This window comes from Manis pentadactyla, chromosome 6 (assembly GCF_030020395.1).
Source record: "Manis pentadactyla isolate mManPen7 chromosome 6, mManPen7.hap1, whole genome shotgun sequence".
Lineage (NCBI taxonomy): Eukaryota > Metazoa > Chordata > Mammalia > Pholidota > Manidae > Manis > Manis pentadactyla.
In genome coordinates, this window is record NC_080024.1 from 46,539,150 (window position 1) to 46,555,484 (window position 16,335).

Genomic DNA, 16,335 nt, shown 5'->3' on the forward strand with positions numbered 1-16,335 from the left:
ACTTGTCCCAAACTGAAATACTTTTGCAATTTACAGTATTTTCTGCTTTATCTTCCTTCATAGGATTTTGAATCTCTTTTAGGATGTCTTTTAATTTCTGTATCTCAATTTCCTCATTTATATTTATCAGTCCCTTGGTGACATTTTCTAAATTGTATACATTATTTAATTGTATATATTTGATGTTATAGTAAACATCAGGTAATTTCCTGTCAAGAAGGAGAAATACTTACTCTTCTGGCAAATAGATGAATTTTCCTATTAGTACATATAGGACAACTAGTGAACTTCCAACATACTTTTATTTTCAACAGTAAATTTGAGTTTCATTTAAAGTAAGCAAACTCTGTTTAAGTTTTTCCATTCAAATAACTTTTCACAGGTGATCATAGACAAAGTGAATTTTGCTAACACATTGGCTGTATATTTCACAAACAGAATCTTAGAAAATTCAAGCTAGTAAATATAGAAACAAAAAATAAACATCTGCTCCAATATTTTACATTACCTTGTAAAAATGAGGTCAGGGCTTACAGCTTTAATTTGTGAAAGGTTGAGATGAGTGAGTTTCATAATATTCATTTTGGGAGTAAAATGTAAGAGATCTGTGCAAAAATAAGCTATAGGTACATTAAAGCTTATTTACTGTGTATAAAGAAAAAAGATAGATTAGAATTTATTTATGAAGCCAACTATATCCAAGGTACATCAGGGCAACTATTTTGGTACCTGAATCATGACTGCAGTTGTCATTTAGTCAGGTATGACTCAGTGCAGACATCCTTTTGTAGTTATATTTTAAGAGTTTAACAACAAATAATAACTTTTCCAATAAATACTAAGCTGAGAATACTGCAGCAAAGAAGAAAAACATGGTACCTTCCACATAGAAGGGGCAAAATGCATTACAGAACCTATTAATAAGAAAACAAAAAAATTTTGGATAGACCATGAAGGAAAAAAAGGAGGGAATAAGGAGGGAGAAGTTAGTTTTGATGGTCAGGAAAGTTACCTTGGAGGATGCTTTAAGATGAATGGATATTTGAACTGAAATGAAGCAAACTACAAAACAACTTGTGTACAGAGGTGTTTTTTTTTTTCATGAAATGCTATTTAAAAAAAAATTTTATTTTGGTATAATTAATCTACAATTACATGAAGGACATTATGTTTACTAGGCTCCCCCCTTCACCAAGTCCCTCCCACATCCCCATTCACAGTCACAGTCCATCAACATAGTAAGATACTGTAAAATCACTAATTGTGTTCTCTGTGTTGCACAGCCCTCCCGGTGCCCCCCCCCATACTATACATGTTAATCATAATGCCCCCTTTCTTTTTTTCCTGCCCTTATCCCTCCCTTCCCACCCGTCTTCCCCAGTCCCTTTCTCTTTGGTAACTGTTAGTCCATTCTTGGGTTCTGTGATTCTGCTGCTGTTTTGTTCCTTCAGTTTTCTTTTGTTCTTATACTCCACATATGAGTGAAATCATTTGGTACTTGTCTTTCTCCACCTGGCTTATTTCACTGAGCATAATACCCTCTAGCTCAATCCATGTTGTTGCGAATGGTAGGATCTGTTTTTTCTTATGGCTGAGTAATATTCCATTATGCATATGTACCACATCTTCTTTATCCATTCATCTACCTGATGGACATTTAGGTTGCTTCCATATCTTGGCTATTGTAAATAGTGCAGTGATAAACATAGGGGTGCATCTGTCTTTTTCAAACTGGAGTGCTGCATTCTTGGGGTAAATTCCTAGAAGTGGAATTCCTGGGTCAAATGGTATTTCTATTTTGAGCATTTTGAGGAACCTCCATACTGCTTTCCACAATGGTTGCACTAATTTACATTCCCACCAGCAGTATAGGAGGGTTCCCGTTTCTCCACAACCTCGTCAACATTTATTGTTGTTTGTCTTTTGGATGGTAGCCATCCTTACTGGTGTGAGATGATATCTCATTGTGGTTTTAATTTGCATTTCTCTGATGACAAGCGATGTGGAGCATCTTTTCATGTATCTGTTGGCCATCTGAATTTCTTCTTTAGAGAACTGTCTATTCAGCTCCTCTGCCCATTTTTTAATTGGATTATTTGCTTTTTGTTGAGGTGTGTGAGCTCTTTATATATTTTGGATGTCAACCCTTTATCGGATCTGTCATTTACAAATACATTCTCCCATACTGTAGGATACCTTTTTTGTTCTATTGATGGTGTCCTTTGCTGTACAGAAGCTTTTCAGCTTGATATAGTCCCATTTGTTCATTTTTGCTTTTATTTCCCTTGCCCGGGGAGATATGTTCAAGAAGAGGTCACTCATGTTTATGTCTAAGAGATTTTTGCCTATGTTTTTTTCTAAGAGTTTTATGGTTTCGTGACTTACATTCAAGTCTTTGAGCCATTTCAAATTTACTTTTGTATATGGGGTTAGACAGTGATCCAGTTTCATTCTCTTACATGTAGCTGTCCAGTTTTGCCAGCACCATCTGTTGAAGAGACTGTCATTTCCCCATTGTATATCCATGGCCCCTTTATCGAATATTTGTTGTCCATATATGTTTGGGTTAATGTTTGGAGTCTCTATTCTGTTCCATTGGTCTGTGGCTCTGTTCTTGTGCTAGTACCAAATTGTCTTGATTACTGTGGCTTTGTAGTAGAGCTTGAAGTTGGGGAGTGAGATCCCCCCCACTTTATTCTTCCTTCTCAGGATTGCTTTAGCTATTTGGGTTCTTTGGTGTTTCCATATGAATTTTTGAACTATTTGTTCCAGTTCATTGAAGAATGCTGTTGGTAGTTTGATAGGGATTGCATTGAATCTGTATATTGCTTTGGGCAGGATGGCCATTGTGACAATATTAATTCTTCCTAGCCAGGAGCATGGGATGAATTTCCATTTGTTAGTGACCTCTTTAATTTCTCTTAAGAGTGTCTTATAGTTTTCAGGGTACAGGTCTTTCACTTCCTTGGTTAGGTTTATTCCTAGGTATTTTATTCTTTTTGATGCTATTGTGAATGGAATTGCCTTCCTGATTTCTCTATTAGTTTATTGTTAGTGTATAGGAAAGCCACAGACTTCTGTGTGTTAATTTTGTATCCTGCAACTCTGCCAAATTCCGGTATTAGCTCTAGTAGTTTTGGAGTGGAGTCTTTAGGGTTTTTTATGTACAATACCATGTCATCTGCAAGTAGTGACTGTTTAACTTCTTCTTTACCAATCTGGATTCCTTGTATTTCTTTGTTTTGTCTAATTGCTGTGGCTAGGACCTCCAGTACTATGTTAAATAACAGTGGGGAGAGTGGGCATCCATCTTGTTCCTGATCGCAGAGGAAAAGCTTTCAGCTTCTTGCTGTTCAGTATGATGTTGGCTGTGGGTTTATCATATATGGCCTTTATTATGTTGAGGTACTTGCTCTCTATACCCATTTTGTTGAGAGTTTTTATCCATGGAGATGATCATGTGGTTTTTGTCTTTCTTTTTGTTGATGTGGTGGATGATGTTGATGGATTTTTGAATGTTGTACCATCCTTGCATCCCTGGGATGAATCCCACTTGGTCATGGTGTATGATCCTTTTGATGTATTTTTGAATTCGGTTTGCTAATATTTTGTTGAGTATTTTTGCATCTACATTCATCAGGGATATTGGTCTGTAGTTTTCTTTTTTGGTGGGGTCTTTGCCTGGTTTTGGTATTAGGGTGATGTTGGCTTCATAGAATGAGTTTAGGAGGAGTATTCCCTCCTCTTCTATTTTTTGGAAAACTTTAAGGAGAATGGGTATTATGTCTTCTCTGTATGCCTGGTAAAATTCCGAGGTAAATCCATCTGGCCTGGGGGTTTTGTTCTTTGGTAGTTTTTTGATTACGGCTTCAATTTCGTTGCTGGTAGTGGGTCTGTTTAGATTTTCTGTTTCTTTCTGAGTCAGTCTTGGAAGGTTGTATTTTTCTAGGAAGTTGTCCATTTCTCCTAGGTTTTCCAGCTTGTTAGCATATAGGTTTTCATAGTACTCTCTAATAATTCTTTGTATTTCTGTAGGGTCTGTCGTGATTTTTCCTTTCTCGGTTCTGATTCTGTTGCTGTGTGTTGATTCTCTTTTTCTCTTAATAAGTCTGCCTAGAGGCTTATCTACTTTGTTTATTTTCTCGAAGAACCAGTTCTTGTTTCATTGATTTTTGCTATTGTTTTATTCTTCTCAATTTTATTTATTTCTTCTCTGATCTTTATTATGTCCCTCCTTCTGCTGACCTTAGGCCTCATTTTTTCTTCTTTTTCCAATTTCGATACTTGTGACATTAGAACATTCATTTGTGATTGTTCCTCCTTCTTTAACTATGCCTGGATTGCTATATACTTTCCTCTTAAGACTGCTTTTGCTGTATCCCACAGTAGTTGAAGCTTTGTGTTGTTGTTTTCATTTGTTTCCATATATTGCTGGATCTCCATTTTAATTTGGTCATTGGCCCATTGATTATTTAGGAGCATGTTGTTAAGCCTCCATGTGTTTGTGAGCCTTTTTGCTTTCTTTGTACAATTTATTTCTAGTTTTATGCCTTTGTGGTCTGAAAAGTTGGTTGGTAGGATTTCAATCTTTTGGAATTTTCTGAGGCTCTTTTTGTGGCCTAGTAAGTGGTCTATTCTGGAGAATGTTCCATGTGCACTTGAGAAGAATGAGTATCCTGTTGCTTTTTGATGTAGAGTTCTGTAGATGTCTATTAGGTCCATCTGTTCTAGTGTGTTGTTCAGTGCCTCACTTTAAGTCTGTGCATGTCTTTGCGTTTGAGGTGAGTCTCTTGTAAGCAGCATATAGATGGGTCTTACTTTTTTATCCATTCTATTACTCTGTGTCTTTTGATTGGTGCATTCAGTCCATTTACATTTAGGGTGATTATTGAAAGGTATGTACTTATTGTCATTGCAGGCTTTAAGTTTGTGGTTACCAAAGGTTCAGGGTTAGCTTCTTTACTATCTTACTGTCTAACTTAACTCGCTTATTGAGCTATTATAAGCATGGTCTGATCATTCTTTATTTCTCTCCCTTCTTATTCCTCCTCCTCCCTTCTTCATATGTTGGGTGTTTTGTTCTGTGCTCTTTTTAGGAGTGCTCCCATCTAGAGCAGTCCCTGTAGGATGCCCTGTAGAGGTGGTTTGTGGGAGGCAAATTCCCTCAACTTTTGCTTGTCTGGGAATTTTTTAATCCCTCCTTCATATTTAAATGATAATCGTGCTGGATACAGTATTCTTGGTTCGAGGCCCTTCTGTTTCATTGCATTAAGTATATCATGCCATTCTCTTCTGGCCTGTAGGGTTTCTGTTGAGAAGTCTGATGATAGCCTGATGGGTTTTCCTTTGTAGGTGACCTTTTTTTTCTTTCTGGCTGCCTTTAATACTTTGTCCTTGTCTTTGATCTTTGCCATTTTAATTATTATGTGTTTTGGTGTAGCCCTCCTTGGATCCCTTGTCATGGGAGTTCTGTGTACCTCAGTGGTCTGAGAGGCCATTTCCTCCCCTAGTTTGGGGAAGTTTTCAGCAATTATTTCTTCAAAGACACTTTTTATCCCTTTTTCTCTCTCTTCTTCTTCTGGTACCCCTATAATGCAGATATTGTTTCATTTCGATTGGTCAGGTCACACAGTTCTCTTAAAATTCTTTCATTCCTGGAGATCCTTTTATCTCTCTCTGCATCAGCTTCTCTGCATTCCTGTTCTCTGTTTTCTAGTCCATTAATGGTGTCTTGCATCTCGTCCTTTCTGTTTTGAAGTCCTTCCAGAGATTTTTTCATTTCTGTATTCTCCCTCCTTTGTACTTCCATATTTCTCTGCAAATCCATCAGCATGGTTATGACTTTTGTTTTGAATTCTTTTTCAGGAAGACTGGTTAAATCTATCTCCCCAGGTTCCTTCTCAGGGGAAGATGTAGAAGGTGTTGAAGCTGTCTGGGTTAGTCTTGTCTGGATCAAATTTTTTTGCCTTTTCATGTTGATAGGTGCAGTGGTGTGCTATTGACTCGCCTGTCAGCTGGGAGGGTCAAGACTTTCCACTTGCTCCTGGCCTTTCTTTACTGGGACAACTGTGACCCCTAGTGGCCTGTGTTGGGCAATTGTGTGTAGATTGGGTCTCTGTATCTTGCCTGGCCGGTATGGAGCAAGCTCCCTTGCTGTGGGCATGGACAGCCTCAGGCTGCTGCTCTCCTATGGCGGGGCCCTGGAGGGGTAATGCACGGGGGGCTGTTTGGCCGTTTACCTCCATGAGGCGTCTCAGAGCTGTTGCCCAGGGGGTTAGTGTACCTGAAGTTCCCTGGAATTTCCAGCTGCTGTACTGTGACCCGGGATGCTTCTGACCAGCTTTTGGGTCCCTGTTCCTTTAAGACTTTCAAAAAGCACTTGCTTTTCTTTGCCCAGGGGCACCGACTTCAGGACCCGCTCACAGGTCTTACTGTCCTGCTTCCCTAGTTTCCAGCACCCCCCCGCATGCACTGTGTGTCTGCGCTCTGGTGCGAATGGCTAGGTCTGGGTGTTTGGTAGTCCTGGGCTCCCTCTCCCTCCCCGCTCCGACTCCTCTCCTCCCGCTGGGAGCTGGGGTGAGGGGCCTCGGGTCCCACAGGGCTGCAGCTTGCATCTTACCCCTTTCACCATGCGCTGGGTTCTCGCAAGTGTGGATGTGGTCTGGCTGTTGTCCTGTGTCTTCTGGTCTCTCTTTTAGGGATAGTTGTATTTGTTGTATTTTCAAAAATATATGTTTTTGGGAGGAAATTCCCACTGTCCTATTCACGCTGCCATCTTGGCTCAGCCCTGTATAGAGGTTTTAAGGACACCAAATTGATATTTTATAAAATGCTAAAATTCGTTCATTATGAAGACTTGAAAATAATCCTCTTTTTTCTGACATTTTTCACACCTGTTGGTTTATGAAATAGATCCAGAAATTGGCAAAAATCACAATGCACATTTAGCCTATATGGAAAATAACCGTTTATTTTTATACTAAATGATAAAATATTTCTAGCCATGAGCTATACATTCTTTATAGATGTTGAAAGTCAATATTTTTGTGAGTGGTTAGTTTTTTCATGCTTATTTGCAAATATATTATAATCTTTAATTCATAGTCTAAAGTGAAGATTTGTATTTGTTTTCAGGATGACAGAATTTTTTGAATTTTGATTTATACATGTTTTGACTGAGTTTTTGTCCATAAAACTTTCCCTTAACTACTACAATTTAGGTATCACATGAGGAGAATTAGAGCTGTTTTTTGATTTAATTAAATTTCTCAGAAATAAGTTTAGTAAAGTTACTCTGTTGCTTTATAACCTTTAGAAGCTTGTTGCTTCCTCTGGAAAACATTTTTTTCCAGTAGTGTTAAATTTTGGGAAGGATTAAATAAACTGAATTATCTGAGATTAGATTCTGTTGAAAGGTCAAGATGACTTTAGATTTTAGGTTATGAAGTTTGAGTCCTAATTCTATTAGAAATTAATTAAAATACTTTTAGAAATTTATTAAACTAAATCTGTTTATTCTGTATCTAATGATAGAAGAGGCCATTAAATATTATTTGTATCTAAATTGGATATATTGTTAAAACACACATACACATCATTTTGTGGCTTTATTAGCTGGATAAGTGTTATGAATTCCTAGGAATTGAAAGATGTAGATGACAGATTTCCACTTTTCTGTTCAGAAACTCTTTTCCTGCATAAATAATAATATTCTGTGACTTTTTGTGAGTGGCTTTTTTTTTTTGGCTTAAGCACAATTTGAATGGATTTCGTGTTCCAGATCCATATTCTTATCAGATTTTAATAAGGACAAAGTTTGAAAGAGTTCTTCATAGTTCATTAGTATTGCCACAGTTTTTAATGAGAACATTTCTTAAATGATGAAAATACTTATGCAGTTTATAAAGTAAATTTTAATATATTTAAGTTATAGTGAAACAGGTAAGATACTTTTAAAGCAATATGTTAAATTTGAGAACAAGGCAATGCCTTATTTCAGTAGAATACGAAATCAAGTTTCAGATAGGTCTACTATGCCACTGCCTTCTTTCCAAGAACAACATATGCACAAGCCAGCCATTTATGTGGTATCCTTTTACATCTAATTAGTAAGTCCCAGCTATCCCTAGACCTGTCTCCAAATTTGGAATTTGGAATATCACTACTTTCCTACTGTTTTTAAACCCCAGATGCTTATCTAAATAAAATTCAAAAGCTTTTGGAGGTAGTAAGAACTTAATAAATTTTTTGTCTAGTATTCAAATGTTAGATAACAGCTTACCCAATGACTAGAGCAATCTCTTGAGTAAGGCCAGAAGGAGGACCAATGAAGGTGGAAGAAAAAGTTAGGGTCTGGGTTGAGATTAACCTTTTCTATATCTAAAATGAAGATAGAAATGAACTGAAACAAATGTTCTCCCTTTAACTTGCCTTATGCAAGATGAGGCTGTGTTTCACAGGAGACGTCTTTCACAGGAGATTTTTTTAGTCTTTACAAGAATTCTCTGTGTAGTTCTCAGCATGTTTTTAGAATTCGACATATTATAATTCATTATCAAAGTGATTAACTATCATTCTTATGCTTTCATATATTTGATAGCACTTGCTAGCTGATGGGAGTCATGCTTAATTGGATAGAATTGTGTTTCCTGATTGACAGCTTCAGTTTGTATAATCAGATTTCAAGATTTTATTCAGGGTATTCAATTACCCATGTCATTACTTTGATCATATACTTAACAGGATTGATGGAACTAGACACGTTTTAGCCAGAAGAACAGATTTGGATGGATGCGTGATTAAAGAACCCAGTGTTTTTCTGCTTTGAATGGGAGGAGTAGCTTCTCTCCAAAAGCATGAAGAATTGCTCTTCACACTTTTTTTTTTTTCCACAGAGAAGACGAAGGTGGCTGATCCAAATGTAATGGATCATTTATGTAGTCCCTGATATCTGATCCAGAATTAATGACTCATGTTGGTGCCAGAGCTGACATAACCTGACATGCAATGGTCTTGGGTATTAATTCATATAATATACACTTACAACCTTTGTTACAATCTTCTACCATGTAGACAAAACGACTGCATTATGGTGTGGTGAGCATGGAGGAGTTTCTCCTTGCATAGCAGCAAATTGCATCCTTACTCCATATACTGTCTCATACAAACTGATGAAGAGCAACTCCACAGATGCACTATACCAAACCCAGCACCACTGTGGCTTTGTGGGCCATTACTGCATGCAAGTAATGGCTACACCAGACAAAAGCAACTAGCAAAATGATCTATTGTTTATTCTGAGGACTTTTATCTACTTGAAAAATCTACAGTCTTAGCAATGTGCTTCTTAAAACTTCTGTTTTTCATTTACTAAAGATTTTTTTCAATTGGATTTTTCATTTCAAATGAACACAAAATATTCTCTTTTTTTTTGTCTATGAATGACTTGCCTCGTCTGTCAAATCATGTTTCTTTCCTCCAAAACAATGAAAATTTTCTACATTAGACTCAACTATACTATGTCTTCCTTAATAAAGGATTCAGCATTAATATTGAAGGATTCAGCATTACAATTCATACCTAGTATACTGCTCTGCATGTGGCTTTATTATTATTAGCATTATTGCTATTATTATTTTATTGACCTTTAGGTTTTCATCCCCTTAGTTTGCAAGCTTCCAAGAAACAAAGGTTTGTATATTCTGACCTAATGCTGTATGGTTCTCAAAGTAGTTCTCAGTAGCTAACAGATTTTATAAGTTTATACAATTTTTCATGAGTAGTGGTAAAGAAGCACTGTACTCCCAGAACCACTACAGGAAGACACATTTTAAGTTTCCCTGTGTTATGGGATTTGAGAAACCAAGCCAGCAGAGACAAGATAAATGGACAAACACGGTCATTTCTATATTTATCAATCTGATATGAAAAATGGTATTTCAAAGTGTCAATTAGCATATCTCTTATCATGATTGAGCCTGGATATCTTTTCCTACTTTTAAGAACCATTTATATTTCTTTTTTTGTGAACTTTGTATTCATAGCCATTGTTCATTCTTATATTCAAAAGATATGGAAGTCTTTTTCCCATTGAATTTTAGGGGCTAGCTTTACTTGAATGATATATGAATTGTGAATACTTCCCCCAGTTTGTTGACTTTTGACTCTCCTTATTGCCTTTGGACATCTGCTTGCTGATTTAAAACTTGAAGCTGGTATCTTGACTGAGGGCAATATTTTATGGTTGCTTCCTTAGCAATGAAAAGGCCACTATTTGAACAGTTACCAGATAGCTGCTAGTTTCTTTAAGGCATCATATTTGGCCACTATTGTTAGCAAATTGAACATTCACTAACAGACTCAGTTAACTAAGCTCATGTGTACCCTCCACCCTTGTCATCGGAACAACTTTGTTTAAAAGCCTAGTCCTGGGTCAACCGTGGAAGGAGAGTGAATCACATTCATGTTCAGCCTATACATATGCATTAATAAGGCTCCTTTTTTGGGGGTGGGGATGTTAGAATCCACATGGGGTATAAACCTTTTCATGACTGGGGCCATTTCTAAGTATTTCATTCACATACTTCTCTCCGAGTCTCCCTTTCTCCAATTTTTCAGTCTTAACCAATTCCTTACCATTTGGCCAGATACTAGTCACTGTCCAACTGTCAAGAACCAGAGTAAATTCTTACCTTTGTGGAACTGGACTAGAAAGTGTTCCGACTAAAATTCTTTGTCTATTGGAGATATTTCATGATTTATGCTTTGTGATAAGAACTCAAATCTTTTAGTAATTTCTCTCTCATTTAATATTGAGAATATGTGAACATGTGGGTATATGTATGTGTCTCTGTATTAACATGGACCATTATCTAAATAGGATATGATCTAAAGAAGAAAATCATAAAAAGGAATAAATTCTGGGCTATAGAATCAGAGAATTCAGTTGACTGTGTTTATAGTAAAAAGTCAAATGATTTACATATACAAGTAGATGACAGAAAGTCCAGTTATGAAAAAGTGAAAAATAACCTCCCTTCACAGGCTGCAAATAGGCACATTTTGTACTAGCTTACCTGTCTGCCACTTAATGAATTTTTGACAGCTTAATATTAATGCATCTGAAGGCAGTTTAAGTCCTAAGAGCAACTAAAATTCCTTGAAATTTTATATTTTATTCTGATTCTAAAAAAAAAATCAATTTCTATTAATCTTATTACATTTTTCCTTAGGCTCTAGACCCATTGGTCACTATTAAGTGACATTAAATGCTCCCTAGGACATATTGTTCCTCCTAGGGAGATATTTTTTTCTTTTTATGTCAATATATTATACCTTTTTAAGTATTTTCTTTAGAGTATATGTATTTCAATTGCCGATGCCAGAAAAATTATTGTGCCTATTGAGAAAGAATTTCAGGGCAGAAAGACGATAATACCTATGGCTCCTCTCCCCTTCCACTTCAGCCACACTATAGAACTCCATTCTGCACAGGTGGAGAGCCCATACTCAGAAACAATCGGTCCATATTATGAAAAAACAGGAAAAGTGAAATCCTCTAGTGAACAAGATTTTTTTTTGTAGCAACTTTAAGATATCTAATTCATGTATCATAGAGTTCACTCATTTATATAGCTCAGTGGTTTTTAGTATATTCACAGCATTGTGCAACCATCAACACAATCGATTTTAGAACCGAACATTTTTATCACTGCAAAAAGACAGCTTTAGTTACCATCCTTCAGCCTCCCCACCCTTCCTTCATCTCGAAGCAATCACTAATCTACTTTCTGTCTCCAAAGGCTTGCCTATTCTGGATATTTCACATAATTGGAATCACAAAATGTGGCCCTTTATTACTGGCTTCTTTCAGTGAACAGTTTTGATTACAAAGTACTAGGTTAACCCAGCCATTAAAAAAAATGTTGATTTAGCCCATTTTATCTTCATAACTTTTGGCAGTTGTTATAGAATTGCTGTCCTTAAAAGTGAAGCTCAACTCCTACCTCCTGCAGGAAATTTCATGATTGCCAATCCATTTGTAGTTGATATATCATGATTCATAATTATAATTACTAATATTAATTAATATTCAATGCATAGTAGGCTAGGTACTATGCCAAGTGCTTAATATACTATCTTATGTAATCCATCCTGTCAAATAGATATTTCCATTTCATATTTGAAGAAACATTTTTAAAGAATCTAAGTAATTTTCCTAAGGTTACATAAATAAATCATGGAGAAATTTTCAAACTCAGGTTTGGTTCCACAAATTGGCAAGACTTTGATATCCTTAAGATCTTACTCTCATTTTTTTTTTGGACAAATATAACTATCTAGTTAATTAAATGAACACAAAATCACATAACACAATCATTATACAATGATATGGTTTCAATCACTTTGTATGTAAAATGATAATATTCAAATTACTATTTATAAATGTCATTATATACTTCAAAATATGTTTTTAAAACATGTATATCAGTTTTGGAGTAGTAGGTTATAACCATTTTTTTTTAAAGCAAGTGTTTAATTTTTCTTATGTAACAAAGTACTTTATAGTTCTGCACAAGGAAATGTCAATGTTTTAGGTAAAATTTGAACTTCTGAAATATGTAAGTTTGCCTGACAGGCTTCTAGTACCTTTAGGAATTCACTCTTTGAAAGAATTCCCTACTGATTTTCAACACCTAACTTAGAGTCAGGCAGTGTTTGAGTTTCATATTAAAAAACTGAGATAATTTAAATCCTTACTGAGATGAGATATCGAAATGACTCTCTAGCATGCCATTGAAAATAATCTTAATTGTTTAGATTGGACACACTATATTGATCTGATGGAACATTAGCACACCTGAGATGTATCAATTTGAAAATAAATACACCTATTGCTATCATTGATAGTCATAATGCTATTAACTTTATGAAACTTCAGAATATATTCTTGCTATAATTTCTAAAAGAGTATTTGTTTATTCATGAGTTAGCATGATTTTGTCACTAGTTTCCTCTATTTTTGCATTGTATTAGTGAGCCATATATTTTTTTTCTAGACACTAACACAGATATGCTTTTAGTTTTGACAACTTGAACAAGAAAACATATTAACAAAATTCTGTGCAAAAATTTTGTTTATTGAGAAGTGCCTTCCTCATAAAGCTCAGCTTCAAGTGAAGGATGGCATTAGAAATTGGAGCTTTTGCCACAGAACTACAGAAAAAGTTATCTTCCTATCCCCAATTCCTTCACTGTTCCATATTAACTTCTTTCTGAAGGTACATGCATGGACTGTATGAACAGAGCCTCTAAGTTTCTATTGACAAAGTTAAAGTGTTCACTGATTCAATCAACTTGCACCATGGGAGAGCTGAGATTCATGACAATTGAGAAGCTTGCCAAACAATCAGTCTAATTTTATGTATGTTAGATCCTTTGGCCTCAGGCTTCTGTCCCCATTCTAGGTGGGTCAGGGGAGAAGGGGCAACTAGATACTCTCTGAGAAGATTAAGTTTACATGAATGATTTTAGAGAATCTCTTTAGGAATTGATTTTTTTTTCCAAGCAAGGGAAATCAAAGATGATAGATAACATCTCTAAAGCAGATACTATAACTCAAGTCTTCTTACTGTGTAAGAATAAAGAACAGGCCTAAGTTCTTTGGGAGAACTAGAATTGCCACGAGAGAGAAATGGAAACCAGAGGTCTGGTTGAGTAGATTCTGGCTTCTTAAAAAAAAAAATGGACTCAACATAAAGCATTTCTCTTCCATACAACTGATCTCAAAGAGTTCTTCGTTAAACACAAGATTTCATTAAAAAAGTCTTTCTTGCCTTTCTAAAACTTCAGATATATGGCTGTAATAAATTGTACAACTCAATCTACTCTAATTTTCTTCTGATTCTATTGTTTGGGCAACTTGAAACTTTTAAACTGAATATATGTGATTAGAATAATTAATACTAAAAGTCTTTCCATGTTAATGAATTAACAACCTGATTGCTAGATCAATATATTAAGACCTTCAATCTGGAATGTGATTTTATACCATTTTTAGTAGAGATACTGATTTAGTATTTCATTAAACCATAAAATTAGTTTAGATTCTGGAAAGTCAAGTAGCTTAAGCTATGAAGATAACTTTCTTTTAAAAGTTTAATATAATTTAAAAGTTACAATTTAAATGATACAATTATGCATTAAATTTATATTTGAAATTATAATTTAAAATTTTTAATTTTAGATTTATCTATATTTAGTGACATTTTGGCATTTGTTTTGCATTAAAGCAATTAGGACATAAATCTCGTGTTCATAAAAATTTTGATATTTATATACTTCAAAGAAATAATCAAAATATGAAAGCAATGCAAGAAATTATTCTGTAGTAAAAACTCACGCACAATTCTAATACACTTAAGTACAGTAGAAAATTCCCAAGGTTGTATAGTTTAACTGATTTTTGAAATGAGAATTATTTACTATCTACAAATCAAACACACACTGGGAACAAGTAAAACCTTGATTTTATTCTAGACTGTTGACTTAAGTAAGTTATAATTATGAAAGAAATTTGCTGTAGCTTTAATTAATTTACACAGGTTCTCTGGATGAATATATCCCGCTGCTTTCTTCCCTGCTTGCTTATCATTGCAGAGGGAAGGGTGGCAGGAATTCAGAGTTAGAGCAACGTTGAGGGAGAAAGCTTTAGAGATAAGAACCACCAGAGGGACGCTTCGTTTTCTTTTATCTTTATGTAACAATCACTGTGCATGGCTCATAGTAGTCGTTCAAGAAATGTTTCTACTGGATTAATGAATAAACTGGGAATGAATTCTAAATCCCTTGACAATTAGATTATGAGATACCTCTAGCTCCCATCAAAGAGAAACAGGCTTTAAAATGCATACTTAGCGTAATCCCTGGTAAGAAGTTTATTTTTAAAAATCTTTCTTTTTTAATGAAAGAAAGGCATGAATAAAAAATTTTTAAAACTTGTCCCATACGTGATTTAGTCTTTCAATGATTTAGTAGTAGTATCAATAGAAGTAAAGTTTATAAACTTTCAAATTTGATAAAAATCTTTAAAAAACTTGTCCTAAATCTAAATCTAAAATTTAGCTGCTGTAACAAAGATATATATTCTGTTTTTAAGAGTTTTAGTTAACTTTCTCCTTACAAACAGAGCAATTATTCTCTACCATCATTTTACAAAGTTAGGTAATGAATACACAAATGAAAATTAGTGTTTCTTTGCACTTCCTCAGGCTCTGTCTTTTCTTTTACAGTTTCTTATCAAAGCTAGCAGACATCCTACATCTGTTCAATCCTTAACAGAGTTTTGAAGTTTAGAAGGCACTTCATATGGGGTTATCTCTGTTTGCTTCTGGCAGGCTGAAGTCAAATAATTTAAGCATAAGAAACACTAAAAACAAATAATATATTGTCTCATGCCTTCAGTTTGTCTTCCTTTTCTAAATAAGAGCAGCATTGTATGGTGCGTCTGTGGAATTTTACAGTTTCCTATAATGAAAGAAATGCTGAGCAGACTTTTACTACTCTTCAGATATCTTGGGTCCTTAAGATAAACATGGCATTTGCATTTGGAGGCAGCTACAGTTTGAGGTGAGTGGATTTGTCAAAATACTTAGTAAAATTTCAATAGTATTTTGTCATTGTTGGACATAAGTCAATTAGGGGTGAGAAAACGGAAAACAGCATGAGCTATAGCACTCAAAGGGCCCCCATTTCGTATAGGATTACTCAATGTTGGGCAATACCCTGCAAGTCTTAAATCAATCTACCTGGCTGAGTAACTTAATCCTAGAAATCACTCATAAAAGTAAATCACTGCATTCTAGTCCTGATTCCTCCCCTGGTTAGCCATTGTACCATTATATGGTTGTTACCATCTATCTGTATGTATTTTGAAATGTAAATTTCTCTATGAATATTAGTAAATAATAGTAACATTAGTCCTGAGCAAGATAGGCATTGTTTCTGTGCTCAAGGATCTGTTGGTAAGGCAGAAACACTTGTTAGGTTCTTTGAGGAAGGGTGTGAGAAACTCAGCACTAGAAGAGAAAATTGTCTACCATCCTGAAAACAGCCTCGTCCAGCAGCACAGGGCTGCAACTCATTCCTGACATAGGGACATCAGGAGAGATTGTGAACAAGTGGGAATTAAAAAAAAAGAACTCACGAGAAAGACTACCCCATCATCTCAGGTGAGGCTGATCTAGATTTTTTTCTCCCCTTTCCTTTTTTCCCCACAGGCGGGTTGCATACAGACCTAAGCTTTGTAGCTTACCAAGTAGAAATTGTCCTAGTTAT